Source organism: Callorhinus ursinus, unplaced genomic scaffold (genome assembly GCF_003265705.2).
Source record: "Callorhinus ursinus isolate GAN/ISIS: 27379988/994484 unplaced genomic scaffold, GSC_fseal_2.0 scaffold10, whole genome shotgun sequence".
NCBI classification, from domain to species: domain Eukaryota; kingdom Metazoa; phylum Chordata; class Mammalia; order Carnivora; family Otariidae; genus Callorhinus; species Callorhinus ursinus.
Window position 1 is genome coordinate 51,136,361 of NW_027397072.1, and position 17,752 is coordinate 51,154,112.

The following is a 17,752-nucleotide window of genomic DNA, read 5'->3' on the forward strand; positions in this document are numbered from 1 at the left end:
CTGTTCTGTTCCATTGATCTGTATGTCTGTTTTTGTGCCATTACCATACTGTTTTGATTTCTGCAGCTTTGTGTAGTATATCTTGAAATCAGGGATTGTGATACCTCCAGTTTTGTTCTTTTTTAGGATTGCTTTGGGTACTTGGGGTCTTTTGTGGTTCCATACAACTTTTAGGAGTATTTGTTCTAGTTCTGTGAAAAGTGCTGTTGGTATTTTGAGAGGGATTATATTAAATCTATAGATTCTTTTGGGTAGTATGGACATTTAGCAATAATTGTTCCTCCAATCCATGAACATGGGTTATCTTTCCATTTGTTTGCATTGTCTTCAGTTTCTTTCATCAGTGTTAAAGTTTTCAGAGTACAGGTCTTTCACCTTGCATAGGTAAAGAATTAGAACGTAATTTATAGCTGACTGCTCTGGTGTAAGACTTCCAAAGTCTATATAATATGAGCTGAGAATTATTTTCCTTATAGGCTTGAATACAAGTGAAACAATAGACTGGCAACTGTATGCTTTTCTTTTATTTCCCTGTCTGGCACTCTGGAATCCCATACAACTCTTTTTAATTTGTGAAGATACAAAGAATGCTGATGACACCACATCTCTCCTCAGAGCCCTTAGCCATCTTCCCAGATGCAACTGTGACAATTACAGTGTCCTGTCCATAACTGGGCAGAGCTGCTACTGAAGGGGCTTGATCCGTAGTGAAGCTCCTGTTCAGATGTTCAAAGACAGCACTGCACTCAGTCTTTTTTTTTTTTTTAAGATTTTATTTATTTACTTGACAGAGAGAGAGAGAGAGAGAGCGAGGGAGGGAACCAAGCAGGGGGAGTGGGAAAGGGAGAAGCAGGCTTCCTGCTAAGCAGGGAGCCCGATGCGGGGCTCGATCCCAGGACCCTGAGACCATGACCTGAGCCGAAGGCAGTCGCCTAACCAACTGAGCCAGCCAGGCGGCCCTGCACTCAGTCTTTTTAAAGAACTCTGATTTGAGCTGTTTAGGTTTGAATATAATATTGATTTAAGTAGATGCTCTAAACCAACATATGGTAATTTTTGCTGATTTTCCTATTTTACTTTAATGTTATGTATAGCCACTATTTTAGTTGTCTACGTGGTATGTTTGGTTTAATATTTAGTTCATTTATCCTGTGTTCCCACGATAAAATCCTTTTGTTAATTGAGAGACTATGATAATATATATCTAAACTTTCCTCCCACAGGTTATTGTTTCAAGTACACATCAAGTGAGAATACATGAAAAAAATGTATTGAAAATACATTATGTTCCTCTATCTATGCAAGCTGTTACCTGTTTCATCATAAGTTGATTTTGTGAACAACTGTCCAATCACATAAATTGAGCATCAGTTTCTTAAATTAATAGAGGATGGAGTGTATTCTTCTGTACCTAGAGTTAGATAAACATAGCCATGTTTTTCAAAAACAAATAATTATATATTAACAGTTTGGTATACTATATAATCTGGTAGAAGAGAAAAGAAAAGACAACTTTAGCTTTGTGCTAAGCATAGAGAATGCAGCAAATCAGTAACAGTCTTTGCTAATGGAGCAGCCTGTGTCTCTTTATATTATTATAATATCTACTCTGATGCCTAATATACTTCATTCCACACAGATTAGGGAAATGAATTTCAGAGGCCTTCAGTGACTTAGCTTATTACAATTACTTAATGGAAAACAAAATTATTAAATAAAATAAAACCCAGATCCCCTGATTTCTATTCCAGCACTCTTTTTAGATACCATAGTGCTTTCAAGATTCTTTTCCACTGTAATATGTGCGTATGTGTTTGTGTGTACATATATACATACATTTAATATATATATAGTAGTGTATATATGTATATATACATATACATGATAGATTGACTGAATGATTGACAGATAGATAGTCCAGGTGAAAGGAAAGTACAGAGTAGTATATGGTAATCCCACCAGTAAACACTCAGTGTGATCTTGGAGTGGTAGCTTCAAAACCTTTTACTTCCATTTCCTCATATAAAAATAGACGTTACATTCAGCAGTCATTCAAATGAGTTCATCAAACCCCTACTACATGAAAAGCACTAGACAGTTATTTTAATGATGACAGGTCAATATGATCAGTGCCCTAAGAGTGATATAGATAAAGCACAGTGGATGTCTGGGCAGGAGTTCTGAGGGAGAGGAAGTTTAGGAATGATTTTATGAAGAAAATGAGAAAAATCCTTTTCCAGAATTTTTAAGGAAGATCTTTTAAGACAGAAGTAACCCTATTAAAAAAAAAAAAGCAATAAAGCCTGAAAGCTTGGGAGGGTGGGTGGGAAATAATAAGTAGTGTGGTATTTGCTGAGCATAAGATATATAAAGAAAAAGTAACAGGGAAAAGTAAATCAGAAAAGGCAGTACTTGTGGCCAGATGGTGGGAGATCCCAACTAGCAAGTTAAGGAAAATGGAGAATCACTGATGGATTTTGAACAAGGAAGTATTAAAATCATACCTTTGTTTCTGGAAAATTAATTTGATTGCAGGAAATTGGATTGTGGATAGAACAAATTATAGATAGGAAAACTAATTAGTAGTTGCAGAAATTTCTCCTAGTACATCTAGTTCAGATTAAAGAATGTTTGAATTGACAGAATAGAGATGAAGGGAAAATTAGTAAGAGAGATATTATGGAGGTAGGAATGAATATAAATGGATAATGAGTGGATGTTTAGAGCAAGGGGTGTTATAGATAAGTGAAAGCTTTGAGCCAGGAGTTGAGAGGGTGATAGTATCAAGAAGGTAGATCACGTATTAAGAAGAGCAGTTTTAGGAAGAGGTGATGAATTTAGGTTTGGACATGACTTTGAGGTCATTTATTTATTTTTTTTTTATTTTATTTTATTATGTTATGTTGTGTTAGTCACCATACAGTACATCTTAGTCTTCAAATTACACATGTGCCATTGTGTAAAATATTTGGAATAAATGGACCTAAATGGTTCCTTTTATTTATATGATCCTATGTCTTTCAACTTTGTCCTTTTATATAAAGAAAGTTTAATAGAGAAGTTATTATCCTTATTTAATGAAGGCATATTTCTGATAAAGAAATTTATTAAATGTGTTAACTCGGTGGGATGCATGTAACTTCTATATTGTATATATTCTTGGTGGTCAGTTATATAGCAAGAAATACTTAGCTTTGTCATTAATAATTCTGGGAATTTTTTTCACTACAAGAGACAGAATAGGATCCCAGATCAGAATAACACTCAAGATTTCATTTTTATTTTAGACAAAGGAATGTCTTAAATACAACCAGATGTGAAAATGGAAAGGGTTAAGTTAAATGTTTTAATTTATGGATTTTATAATGACTTTTATATTTGTATATCTGCAAAATTAAGCCTTTTGAGGCTGTTCCTCCCAAAATAGATCTTATTTATTTAATAAAAACTGTACACCAATAGTATACACAAACTGTTCTAAGTTACTTTACAAATATTGTTTAAGAATCCTGTGATATTGGTAGTATTTTACTCTTTTAACAGATGAGGAAACTCAGGCACAGAGAACTTAATTAAGTTGCCTAGGGTCTCGCAACTCATAAGAGGCATAGGTGAAATTTTGTTGCCTCTAGTTCCTTAGTAAAAACATCAGTCTTGTACAGAATCAGCATAGTGTTGTTTTTTTTTTTTTTTTGACAACTGATGTTTTTCTGGATAACATGGTGGAAGGTAAATAAAATTAGGCTTTAGGAAAAGTTTCAAAAGGAAATTCTAGTCCATTGCCTCAGGATTTGTATATCTTTCTTTAAATATCCATGTAGTAAGACTCTAAACTGGGTTCTGAAGTGTTAGTGAAAAGAGAATTCATTAAATGTGAGTTGAAGATGATTTCTGAAAGGGTTAGGGAAAAGTGTATACACTGGTCTGTACGAGTACTTGTTTATAAAGATTGAGAACTATAGTCCCAAGTTTCAGATTGACCGTATTTTCTCTTTGGTGTATTACTGATCAAGTTTTAATGTATCTTCATAGTCTAATGCCTTAGATAAATTGGTAGTAATGCAGTTCTAATCTAGGACATTTCCTTCTCATTGTTTAATTTATTTTATTATTAGGTGTGTAACTTTAGAATAACTTGAGCTCCTAGAATTTGAGGTTCACTGCTTTGAATTTAGTTGACCAGTATTTATTGAGCACCTACTATGTGCTCAGTGATGCACTGTGCTGCTTGGTAAGGTTATAAGGATGAAATCTCTCTGAGGAAGAATATAGTGTAATGATTTGGAGTGTTGCTAATTTTTTAAAAAAAGATTTTATTTATTTGAGACAGAGAGAGAGAGTATGAGCGGGGGGAGGGGCAGCGGGAGAGGGAGAGGGAGAAGCAGACTCTCTGCTGAGCACAGAGCCAGCCAGACATGGGGCTGGATCCCAGGACCCTGAAGTCACGATCTTAGCCAAAGTCAAATGCTTAACCACCTGAGCCACCCAGGCGCCCCTGGAGTGTTGCTGATTTAACTGCATGGGATGCATTTCGAATCCAGCTGTTCTGAAGAAGATGCTTTTTTCTTTTTTTTTTTTTATGTTTAAGAATAATTCATCACTGGGGCACCTGGGTGGCTCAGTTGGTTAAGCGGCTGCCTTCGGCTTGGGTCATGATCCCAGGGTCCTGGGATCAAGCCCCGCATCGGGCTCCTTGCTCCGTGGCTGCTTCTCCCTCTCCCTCTGCCTGCCGCTCCCTGTGCTTGTGCTCTCTCTCTCTCTCACTGTCAAATAAATAAATAAAAAATCTTTTAAAAAAATCCCTATCTCTCTCTTTAAAAAAAGAATAATTCATCACTGAAATAAGCTGTGGTCAGTAGATAGCTATTTACCCCAGATTTAATTCTTCGCCCTCACTAAAGATCTAGGTAACAGCATAAACTGATCTTTCTGTTCTTATAGCTGCATCAGAAAAGTGCAGATTCTTAATTCAGGGTCTAGTATTAGTAGAGGTAATGTGCAGCAAAATCTAAATAAATAAGCTACTCATCAAGATAACGGTTTACAGTTCATTATGAAGTCAGTGAATCTTATTTGAAGCTACTATACCAATTCTGGAAAAGTATGTGTGGAGTGAGAATTTCTATACTAGATAAGAGTCCTACAGTAACTGAAAAATGATTCTGTGGTCTTTTCAGTGCTCTAGGAAATTAAACCAGGTAGGCTGAACTGTCTGATCTTTTGGTTTCTACTATGATTTATGATAATAATAACACACAGCATTTGAGAAGATAGATTTTAGTATCCCCAATTTGGAGTGGAGGAACCTAGGATCCTTATGGTTAAGCACCTTGTCTGTGTTCCTATAGCCATAAATTTGTTGGCCCCCAAATCTATGTCAAATCTCCAGCTCCAAAATTTGTTCTTTTTAGTGTACAATGTGTTGACAGTTCTCACTAGCAGGATTGGCAGCTCAGTTTCTTTGAATAGTTTAACCAAAATAGAGAACTTCAGGATTTTTTCTGCCTTTTTATTTCCCTTTAATCAAGGTTATCCATTTCTTTCAATAGAACTTGGTTGTGAAATGATACCTTAAGTGAGTTATAAAGTTAAATTTTCCCTCTGGTATGACTTTTCAAGGTACTAGAGTTTTTATAGGTTCTGCTTTCTTCTTCATCTTTTTTTCCTCAGACTTTAGCATAAAGACTTACAGTCTCTTCAAGACTTACAGGGAGAACCATCTGTTCCATGCATATGCTTGGAAGCAAAGACCAACTTTATAGATGAGCAGAAGATGCTGGCTGTGTCAACAGTTTGTTTTTGCTTTCTTATAAAACTCTGCAGGTAATAAGATGAAGAAATGTAACCTCAGTTATGTGTCTTTAGTTGTATGTGTATGTGTGTGTATGTCTGTGTGCATGTGTTGTGTGGTTTTTAAAGCAATTATAACACACTTGTAAATAAATTTTGTCCTCTGATAATAGTCTTCTTGGAGAGCATACAGTTTTCCCCAAAGCAATATATTAGAGCCATTTCATGGATCTTGTTGTTTCATAATTATTATTTATTATCCCAAAGAGTGTCATTCAATTTAATTATTTCTTCATCCAAGAAATTCTGTTAAATGCCTAAAGAATGCAAGAAACCATACTTAAGCAATCTACCCTTTTATTCCTCAGTCTTGTCTCTAAAGCAAGGATTCTCAGTCATGGCACTATTGACATTTGGTGCTGGATAACTCTTTGTTGTGGGGGCTGTGCAGTCTAGGATGTTTTGCAATATCCCTGGCCTGTACCCATCAGATGCCAGTGGTCCCACCCCACCTTCTGCCTAAATTGTGACAACCAAAATGTTTCCAGACTTTGTCAGATGTCCCCTGGAAAACAAAACCATCACTACTCTAATGTCTGAATTAAAAATTTTTAAAAAATTATCACTCAGATGGTGAATAATTGCTTTCACTGAAAATAATGTAATAATGACCATGAAAGCTTTTGTAAAAGAGGATTTTCAAGAATATTATTCAGCCATCAGAAGAGATGAATATCTACCACTTACATCGATGTGGATGGAACTGGAGGGGATTATGCTAAGTGAAATAAGTCAAGCAGAGAAAGACAATTATCATATGGTTTCACTCATATGTGGAATATAAGGAATAGTGCAGAGGACAACAGGGGAAGGGAGGGAAAACTGAAGGGGAAGAAATCAGAGAGGGAGACAAACCATATGAGGCTCTTGACTCCGAGAAACAAACTGAGGGTTGCGGAAAGGGAGAGGGGTGGGGGGATGGGCAACTTGGTGATAGGCATTAAGGAGGGCACGTGATGTGATGAGCACTGGGTGTTGTATGCAGCTAATGAGTCATTGAACATTATATCAAAAACTAATGATGTACTATACATTGGCTAATTGAACTTAAAAAAAAAGAATACTCAGAGAGTGATTAGCACTACTGTATAGCCTCCTGTGGTTATCTAAGTTATGAAATGTTTATTTAAAAATTATACCAGTCTAGGGCGCCTGGGTGGCTCAGTTGGTTAAGCGACTGCCTTCGGCTCAGGTCATGATACTGGAGTCCCGGGATCGAGTCCTGCATCGGGCTCCCTGCTCAGCGAGGAGCCTGCTTCTCCCTCTAACCCTCCCCCCCCATGTACTCTCTCTCTCTCTCTCATTCTCACTCTCTCAAAATAAATAAATAAATATTTAAAAAAAATAAAAATAAAAATTATACCAGTCTGTGCTTATATTTTATATCATTACTTGCCCTTGGCACTTTATTCATTTCTCCTAATGTGGCCTGTTGGGTTTTTTTTGCTTTTTTTTTTTTTGTGGCTGTTGGTTTTTAATCAGACATATTTAATCATCTAAAATAAACTTCAATTTAAAAAATATTTCTGTTATCTTCCAACATCTTCATCTTTTTATCTGCTTTTTCCATTTTTGGAAAGGGCAAGAATAGTCCATTGGAGACAACTGGGTGCTCATTTGACAGAAATTGCCAGAATATTTGAAAAGATCAAATGCAAACATCAGGATATGTGACTCCCATAATGATTTTCAGAAAAGTTATTGGAATACTGGCAGTGTCACTGGAATCAAACAAAAGCTAAAGGTAACTTTTTGTTTTGTCCACTTGTCTCTTAATGGGACTAAATTAATGAAATTATCTTAAGAGTACTGAAAGTTCAAGGTAAAATTCAAATGTAATTATCACTAATTACAAAGGCCTATTATTTGATATCCCTAAATTTGATTTCATCAAGTCTTATGTGAAATTATCTGAAATTAATGTAAAAATGAAATTTCAGAGTTCTAGGAAAGATGGTTAATTGAGCAGATTGCCCTACCTGAAACATTCTCCAAAATGGACATAAATAAGCAAAAATAGAGTTGTAAGCTTCAGCCAAAAATGAAAGGGTAGGATTGACCCTAGCCCCATTGTAATTACTGCAAAGAGTGTTTTCTTGATTTTAATAAAATTTGAGCTAAATCAAAGTTGAGTGTCAAAGGCTGATATGTATATCCCCAATTTCAAACAGGTTCTAGGTTCTGCAAAGTAAGTGAGAAAGTTCAGAAAGACCTTATCAATAATGCTTACCTTAGAGTTAGAAGCACTAAGGATACAAATGGCAAATACCAAATTCAGGCTAATTTTCATACTTCAGAATAGAGGATGACAGGGGGAGGTGAGATTTTCATACTTCAGAATAGAGGATGAGAGGGGAGGTGAGGTTGATAGAGGATTGGGTTATTCTATCTTTGTTTTTCTCAACCTGACTTCCTGTTGTGGAAAAATCCATCCAGTTGTGCTGTTGACTCTGAAGAGGATAATTTCTAAAATCAAAAAGAATTACCCTCATGGATCTTAACATTAGCTCAGGCCAAGAGTCATCCAATTTGATAGGAGGAGTGTTTGGAGACAATGTATTTGAGTTTAGGTTATCTCTGCTAGATTCATTATTCTCTACCAACCTCTTCCCACTTCCTAAAGCATCTGAAGGAATGAACAAACATAATATACAACCAATTTCTAGACTTCCAGCTCAGATTATAAAGTATGTTTTTAAAAAGCTCTTGAAAAACAGGAGAATCCAACCACTTTAATCATAGTAAATAGCAGAGATAACCAAATTGCTCTTCTCTTAGCTAAATGATGAGCACAACTTAGAACTTGTATATGAGGGCTACTAAAAATAAGGAAAATATACAGGAACATAAAAGGCAATGGAGGAATATATTTTGAAAGAAGAATTGCTTCAGGAAACTGAAGAACACTTTAAGAAAAAATAATTCTCAACACTCTCAAGGAGATAAAAGTGACCATACACTGTATGATAAGAGATCAAAGAAGAGTTTAAGAGATTAAGATATAGATAAAAGGACACCAAAGTAAGATTAAAAGACAGTTGGCAGAGGGGAGATGAGTAAAACTATTAAAATAATTAAAACCACATTAGATACAGGAAAATGTAGAGTGAATGATGCAGCAGATGGGCTCAATGACTTAGGGGCATTCTTGAGAAAAATCACATAAAATGCAGGAAGAGAGATTAAAAACTATTAGTGGAAATTTATTGATACAGAGGGAAAAAAAACTCATCCCAGAAATAAAAGACTTTAATCTACAGATTGAAAAGAATTTACTAAATACCAGGAAAAAGTAATAAAGACAGCATCCTAGTGACTTTTATGATTTAAAAATTTCTGTAAGTATTACTAGAGTAAGAAAAAAGTCACCTACAACGTTAAAAAAATTTAAGTTGGCCCCATATTTTTTTCTCGGACCCCAAATGACACTGTAATAATGTCTATATAATGTTGAAGGGAAAAAATATAGGTGACTTAAGTTAAAAATTAGTAAGAAATTATTTAATAAAATAAAAATTTAAATAAAAAATATTTTTAAGAAGTAAGAAATTACAGCCTCTATGAACCTGATGTAAAAGTTTACTTAGAGGATGAGTCAAAAGAAGAAATCCATAAATGGTAAAATCATATAGAAAGATTGGTGATGAGCATGTTAAACACAGAATCAAGCAGACTAGGGAGAAAGGATGTAATATTCAAATGTTTAAATAGAAGATATATCATTTAGAAATAGTAATTCGATGATAGTTAGCTGGGATAAAAAGTTAAAGAAGAGCCAGCAAAATGTAGTGTTTTGGTGGGGGTAGGCTTGGGAGGGAACATCATATTAACATGAGAATTGCTTCATCGTTCTTAGGGGAGTTTATTTTTGAAGTACGTAAATGGAAAATTATGGCTTCAGCATACTGGTGTATTTCATCAGTTGTAAAGAACATTTCTTTTCACATTTTAACGTCTCTGGACTTGGAATTTGTCTTCTAATCAGTTGTGACCTACAGTTATAATTGGCACCATATTTTCATTCTTGATCACTTAAAAATTACAATGCATCTTATAATTCTTGATATTTTATTTATTTATTTATTTATTTATTTAGGGAGAGGGAGAAGATGAGAGAGGATCTTAAGCAGGCTCCACCTCCAGCATGAAGCCTGACACAGGGCTCATCTCACGACCCTGAGATCATGACATGAGCTGAAATCAATCAACTGAGCCGCCCAGGCACCCCTAATTATAGACATTTTAAAGTGCATTAAATGTAGATGTTAAACATATAAAGTCATCACTAATAAAACTAAAACTTGACAATTTTATGTATTTTTTAAATTAATGATCGAAAGGAAGAAGGGGAGTGAAAAAAAAAAATAAGCCATAAAGCAAAAGATTGAAAACAAAAGAAATGCTGAGAGAGGTGGCAATAGAAAATACTAATAATAGTTAGGAGCTCAAACTATGGCATCAGACTGACGTGGGCTCAAATGGCAATGTTAGCAAATGTGGAGATACAGTCAAATTATTTGTGTAGGAGTAACACTGACAATTAGAAAATTTCTTATTACACACTTCTGTGATCAAAGAAGTCAAAAGTGTAACTTGTGGAAATTTTTAAATAATGGTAATAAAAGCAAAACGTGTCAGCCTATGAGGTACAATTAAGAAGCATACTTCAAGGAAGGTTCATAACTTGAATGTTTCCAGTTTTAATCTATCAAGAATGAAGAAACACTTATATACGTGTTTTTTTAAATCAGCAACAAAAGTATAGCAACAGGAACTAAATAATGATAAAACCATTAATCAGTGAATTCAATATCAATTGGACTGATAGACTGAAAAGTGTTTTCTTTGATAATGTAAAAGTCATTAGCGTTAAGTTAGGGAAAGGAAGAAAGCCAGAAATATCCAAAATTAAAGATGAGAATTGGGAGATGACTTAAGATACAGACAAAATTGAATGCTACTGCTTTGCACAAATCTATACTACAATTTGAAATTTTACTTACTTACTTTTAAAGATTTATTTATTTATTTGGGGGGGCAGTGGGAGAGGGAGAGAGAGAGAGTCTTAAGCAGACTCTGCACTGAGCACAGAGCCTGACATGGGGCTCGATCTCACAACCCTGAGATCATGACCTGAGCTAAAACCAAGAGTTGAATGCTTAACAGACTGTACCACCCAGCTGCCCCTACAAATTTGAAATTTTAGATGAAATATCTGATTTTCTAGTAAATTTTAAGCAGATTTAAAAGGAGATAGGAAAATTGAAACAAACAAAAAAAGAATAAAACTGTTACGAAGAGCATATCCATCCCTATGTCTTAACTAAAATGCCTTCTAGATGGCTTAATGGATGAATTCTGCTTAACTAATAGGGAACAGGTAATATTAATGCCATTAAAACTGTCCTTGATCTTGGAGACAGAAGGCATAATTAATAATTTCATTCCTGAGACAACGTAATATTGGTATAAAAACCTGACCTTAAAAAGTAAAAAAAAAAAAAAATCTGCAAGTCAATCTTGCACATTGATGAAAATCATCTTTAAAAATTCAGCAAATGCAAAAAAAATTCAGCAAATGCAATAAACCAGTGTATTAAAAAGATCATAAACCATGGCCAAATGAAATTTATCTAGGAATGCAGGGTTCAATATAATTCTGAGATTATATTGAAATAAAAAAGATTACATTTTTGAATACCTAAAACATTTGATATAATTGAGTCCTATATAAAATCCTTAGGTAAACATGAATGGATAAACAATTTCTTAAAATAAATGTGTGTGTGTATGTGTGTGTAAAACAAGACAAAGGTTGTTTCCTAGCATCATTATTTATGATTTTCTTCTGGAAAGTGCTAGCTAAGGCAATTATGTAAGAGCAACAAATTATAAATACTGTGAAAAGAAGTGGTAAAATTACTACTACTTGCCGATTATATGGTCTAAAATCTGAAATACCATGAACCTTAACTAAGGAACAATTGACTAGAAACAAAAAGTATATAATTTATTAAATACATTAATTTGTGGTTATCCATGTTTATACCCAAACCTGCAAAATGTACTGGATATAAAAATCACATTCATAATAGCAACAAAAAGATTAGAACATTTAGGAATAAACATGAAATATGTGTGTGTGTATATATATAAGGGAATTTATAAAACTCTACTGAGTATCATAATCTTTTCATACAGTAAAATGTTTGTAAAAATGTCAAATATCCATTAATCAAAAGCAACACAATAAAAATCCCAGTGGGATTTGCATTGGATTTATTACAGTTATGTAAAATTTATCTGGAAGAAAGAATGTGAGGGAAGGAATGATCAGTTAAGTTCTAAGAAAGAAAATTAGAACACACTTTTTTTACCTAGTTTGGAAGGCTACACTTGCAGGGATATGAATATGTAGTTCCATGGAGTAGAGTAGTTAATACAGAAATAGAGCCAAGACTACTTGGGAATTTAGTATCTGATAAATATATTTCAGATCACTGGGAACAAGGATGGATTATTGCATAAATGGTTTAGCAATAGGCTTAAGATGGGGAAAAATTCCTTTCACTGCTCCTACACCAAAGATTTAAATATATGTTTTTAAAAAGTCGCAACAGTATTGGAAGAAAATGTAGTGGAGGTTTTCTTATTGTGGTACAAAACTCAGGGGCCCTAAAGGAGAAATCTTATGTTTGATTGTGAAAACTCTTAATACTTCTCTGTCAAAATCACTATAAACAGTCAGAAATCTAATAGGAACAGACAGATCTAATTTCATAATAAATGGCATGCTCTTATATATTAAGAGCATATAATATTAAAAGCATATACGATGCTTCTTAGATAATTGAATTAAAATACTATCAATGAAAAATGTACATGATCAAGATAGACTAGGTACATGTTCAGATATTTTTTAACCCTCCAGTGCCATAAAATAATGGAGCAGATACATTTTCTGAGTGGAAATAAGTTAGTAGCAATGCAAGGAAAGAAGGAAGTGTAACTGGTGCCGTCCCTATCTTCTTGGCCCTGGGAACTGCTCTCGGGCCACAGCCCCTCATCCTTTGAAAATATACACCTGCTCAAAGTTCTCTCCACCCCCTGCTTGGTCAGGAGCACCTGTCAGCTGTTGAACCAATGACTGTCTGCAGTGGTACCAAAACAGCAGCTTGGCAGCCCCGTGTATCCTGACCTCACTTATTCCTTGATGCAGCTTCTAACCCGGCGTCATTTAAAGGGACATCCGTACAGCAGCCAAGTTCTTAGGGCTGGGGCAGCCGCGGTTGGGGTAGCTGGCTCTGGCGCTGGAATTGGGACTGTGTTGGGGAGCCTCATCATTGATTATGCCAGGAACCCCTCTCTGAAGCAACAGCTCTTCTCCTATGCCATTTTGGGCTGTTCCCTCATGGAGATCATGGGGCTCTTTTGCCTGATGGTGGCCTTTCTCATCCTCTTCACCATGTGAAAGAGCCATCTTCTCCTCCCATGGGTCTTTCTCCTTTGTCTTGTCTGCCTTGTATGTTCCTTTTCTTGTATGTCCCCAGACAGGCTGGGGAAAATGGTTGACTTAGGGTTTGACAAAGGAAAGACAAATAAATACTGTGTTAATAAGAAAAAAAAAAAAAAGAATGCCTTTGGCACACAAGGTAGGGGATTATATATATGAAATTATTTGGGGAGAGATTACTGAGAGAATACTGGAGTAAACCATTCTCTAAAGGTCAAGTATGAAATTGCTCTTGAGCCAGTGTACCAAAAAGAGAGCCAGCATGTTGACTCCTTATTCTTTTATGTCCCTGCTGACTAGCTCAGTTCTAGGGTGATCAGGATAAGGGTACTGAGCATAATGTAAGCAGATGGCTCCCTGGATTTCTCTAGACTCCAGCCTATTTATATAGTACCCCAGGAGAGAAAGCCCATGGTTCCTTCTCTGCAGTGATGTCAGTGAATAGAACTGGCAAGACAACATGAGTATGTAACCTCCTGATACCCATGGTAACACTTCTCAGAAACTATCTTGAGTTATCAGCATAAGCTTAACTCTTCTGCAGATGAATCATATTCTTCATGCCTTATTTCTTTTTTCAGTGGCATAACTCCCTCTCAAACTCTTCACCAATACCCAAGGTGTAGTTAACCAGAGCATATCTGGCCCAATTTTTACTTATTGTCTATTTCATATTTTTTTCTCATTGTCATGGTGTGGGGTCCTATTACCAAGGCAACTAGGAATCGATTATGTGCCATGTATCTTTTAGTAACCCTTTTAACTCCTTTTTGTATGACTTTTTCTGTTTCCCTAGCTACCCTCATGCATGATTAAAAGGGTTCAAATCATTCTAAGGTTCTGACCGCCTTTTCTAGTAGTTATACTTTTGTCTTCCTCCAGAAGGCCTGACCTTTTTCCTACAAGGTTTGTCTTACCTCTACAGAATTCTTCCAAATTCAGTGATGTCTTCTTGACATCTTTCCCTTTTCCTGTAATAAGTATCCTTTCTGATAATTCTTACTCAACACTGTTGACACTAATAGAGAATGGACTGTGGGACAATTGTCAGTGTGATTTTTCTTGGAGAGAAGTTGGGGCCCAGTGGCTCTCTAACCCTTTCCAACTTCTTTTCAATGGACAGTTGAGAAGTGGCTCATGTGTCAACAAAGTGTGTGTGGGTACACAGCTGACTTGATAAGGTGGTCCCTATGTAGATACTGCCCCTTAAGGAGATGGGCATCACTCACAGCCTAAATATATACTGCCACTTCATTCTCCTTGGAAACGTGTCCCATCCTGTACCACAGTCACTGGGGACATCTTACTGTAGATATAACCAGCATTAACAGAAAGATAAGTAGATTCTTAGATGCAAAGGTGAACAGACAAATCAAGCCAATAATTGAGGAAACCAACATGAAAGGTAGGCACTAAATGACAAAGAGAAGAACTAACATCTGGCTTAGAAGAACTTTCAAAAGTAAGTTTAATTAAATCCTCAGAGAAATTCTAAAGAATGGAAATTCCAAAATTAAAAATACACTAAATGAATTTTAAAAACACTCTATTAGCTAAATAGAATAGACACAGCTCAAGAATCATCTAGTAAGCTTGGGAAAATGAGTATTAGCAACATTGGATTCTAGAAGAAAGTGAATCAGTATCATTATATTTCTGAAGGAAAATCATTTTGAAATTAGACTTCTGTTATGCCTGAACTTGTATTTATAGTGGCACAGCAAAATAAAGACATTGTTGGATGTGGCAGAGCTCAAAAGCCTTCCCATCTTTCTCTGCAATCACTCAGGAATATATATTGGCAAAGTTTAACATACATCCAGGCAAGAACAATGAACAAAGAAATCAGTAAATTTATACTTAAAACTAAATGATATTCATGTATATTGTAAATGGCAGATCTCAAAAAATCTCAACCTGTAGTGGATATGAGGTAGGAGAAAAGGAAGAGAAAGCATCCAAGATTTTGGGTTTATTGCACTGGAGACTGTCAATATTGATTACCTCTAGATACAACTGAAATACATCTTTTAAATGTTTTAAAAATTTCAGGGTAGCAATTAAAAATAGTATAACAAAAAATGTATAACAGAAGAGGGAAAAACAGAAATAGGGGAATTTAACCAATCCAGATTAGGAGAAGGTAAAAAGGAAGTGTGATAAAAGAGAAAATATGAAATAACATGGTGGTAATAAGTCCAAATATGTAAAAAATGACACCTAATGTGAAAATTGTAAAATTTCCTTTTAAACATAAAGACTGTCAGATTTGCCTTAAGTCAAAATTTGACTTTGTGTTGTTCGTAAGAAATATTACTCAAATGAAAAAGAATGGAAAGATACAAAATAAATGTGTGAGAAAATATTCCAGGCAGATGTAAGAAAAAGAAAGCAATATTTACATTATAGAAAATAGAACTAAGGCAAACAACCTCAAAATTAGGTAAGAGAGGTATATGTCACATCATAAAAAAAATAAATAAACAATACACCAGGAAGATTAAAAGGGAAAAACTGTATGATCACCTCTCAAGTATTGAAAACAGTTTAATACTTTAACATTTGGTATAATTTAATGGCCATTCCTAAGCTGAACAAGCTAATAGTGAACAGAAACTCCATTAATTTAATAATTGCTGTTTACCGGGGATGTGGAATAAACATCATGCCAGAGCCAGAACAAACAAGGCCATTGTTACCAGTGCCATTCAGTTTTTTCCGGAGGTCCAAGCCAGTGGAGTAAGACAAGAAAAATAATAAGCAGTGGGACTGTTGGAAAGGAGGTGAGAAAGGTTCAGTTTGTAGACAGTGTGATTATCCACTGGACATGATCCAAGACAACCAATTGCAAACGGATTAGAATTAGTAAGAGTTTAGTAATAGTGCCAGATACAATATTATGTATCATGTTCTTCAGCTTGTCTCTTCCTTATACTGTATTACAAAATGTGATGAAAATGGATTGCATTCACTATTGCAAGAAAAATGATGAAATAGGTAGAAATAAATATGACAAAAAGTATGTACGACATGTAAGAGGAAACTTTAAAATTTTAATGAGGGGCCAAGAAGAAAACCAGATTATTAGCAGGAAGACAAAGAAAACCAGATTATTAGCAGGAAGACAAATCCATTTCTGGGTTGAAAGATTGAGGATATGAAATAATCAGTATAAAGCAATAGCATCTAAAATAGTGAGGTGTAGTGATAGAAAAAGATAATAATGTAGAATAGACCAAAATTATATTTTTAAAGTGCTTGACCATATAAAAATTGAAATTCATATATGATGCAAGATGCTATAATCAAAAATTAAAGACAATTCTAGATAATTAAAGACAAACCAAGAAAATATTTATATATAACAAAAGATTAAGATATAAATCTTATAAATTATTAAGAAAAAGCTCAATAGAAAAATTGGGAAAGAAGGTGTATAGATATTTTACAAAAGAAGAACCAGAAATGACTGGTGAGTAAATGAAAAGATTTTCAGCCCTCAATAGTAATCAGAAAAATGAAGTTCAAAATCAAAATAAAACATTTTTCTTATCAGATTGGCATAAATGATAAAGATTGATGGAATACAGAAAAATCAGTTCTTTTCTACATTTTGATGATATAAAGCCTTTTTGGGGGGGGCCTGGGTGGCTCAGTCGATTAGGTGTCCTGCTCTTGGTTTCTGCTCATTCATGACCTCAGGGTGTTGGGATTGAGCCTCACATTGAGCTCTATGCTCAGCACAGGGTCTACTTGAGATTCTCTCTCTCCCTCTCCCTCTACCCTCCCCACCCCCTCTAAAATAAATAAATAAATCTTAAAAAAAAAATAAAGCTCTCTTGGAGCACAACCTAACAGTATCTAGCAAAACTTAAAGTGCACAATGAGATACCACCTCACACCAGTCAGAATGGCTAAAATTAACAAGTCAGGAAACGACAGATGTTGGTGAGGATGCAGAGAAAGGAGAACCCTCCTACACTGTTGGTGGGCATACAAGCTTGCAAGCTGGTGCAGCCACTCTGGAAAACAGTATGGAGGTTCCTCAAAAAGACCCAGCAATTGCACTACTGGGTATTTACCCCAAAGATAGAAATGTAGTGATCCGAAGGGGTATGTGCACCCCAATGTTTATAGCAGCAATGTTCACAATAGCCAAACTATGGAAAGAGCCAAGATGCCCATCAACAGATGAATGGATAAAGAAGAAGTGGCATACACACACACACACACACACACACACACACACACACACAATGGAATATTATGCAGCCATCAAAAAAAACCAAAATCTTGCCATTTGCAATGATTTGGATGGAACTAGAGGGTATTATGCTAAGCAAAATAAGTCAATCAGAGAAAGACATGTATCATATGACCTCACTGATA

At 35.1% G+C, this 17,752-nt stretch overlaps 1 protein-coding gene, 1 long non-coding RNA gene and 1 pseudogene across 6 annotated transcripts in view; 2 read left to right on the forward strand and 1 right to left on the reverse strand.

Annotated features, from left to right (window-relative positions):
* EXOC6B (exocyst complex component 6B) overlaps positions 1 to 17,752 on the forward strand; it is a 606,254-nt gene that overhangs the window by 368,688 nt on the left and 219,814 nt on the right. The window contains exons 19-20 of one of the 5 annotated variants that reach the window (XR_012379776.1): positions 7,431 to 7,594; positions 9,947 to 10,088. The exons of 3 other annotated variants lie outside the window; for them this stretch is intronic. The gene's annotated coding sequence lies outside the window, so the exon portion shown is untranslated. Of the gene's footprint in view, positions 1 to 5,670; positions 5,824 to 7,430; positions 7,595 to 9,946; positions 10,089 to 17,752 lie in introns of those variants that run through there. One more of the 5 variants, XR_012379777.1, reaches the window with a different exon arrangement.
* Positions 1 to 17,752, reverse strand: part of LOC112821156 (uncharacterized) — a 106,651-nt gene that overhangs the window by 37,511 nt on the left and 51,388 nt on the right. The window lies entirely within an intron of this gene.
* Positions 12,994 to 13,356, forward strand: LOC141373538 (uncharacterized; annotated as a pseudogene).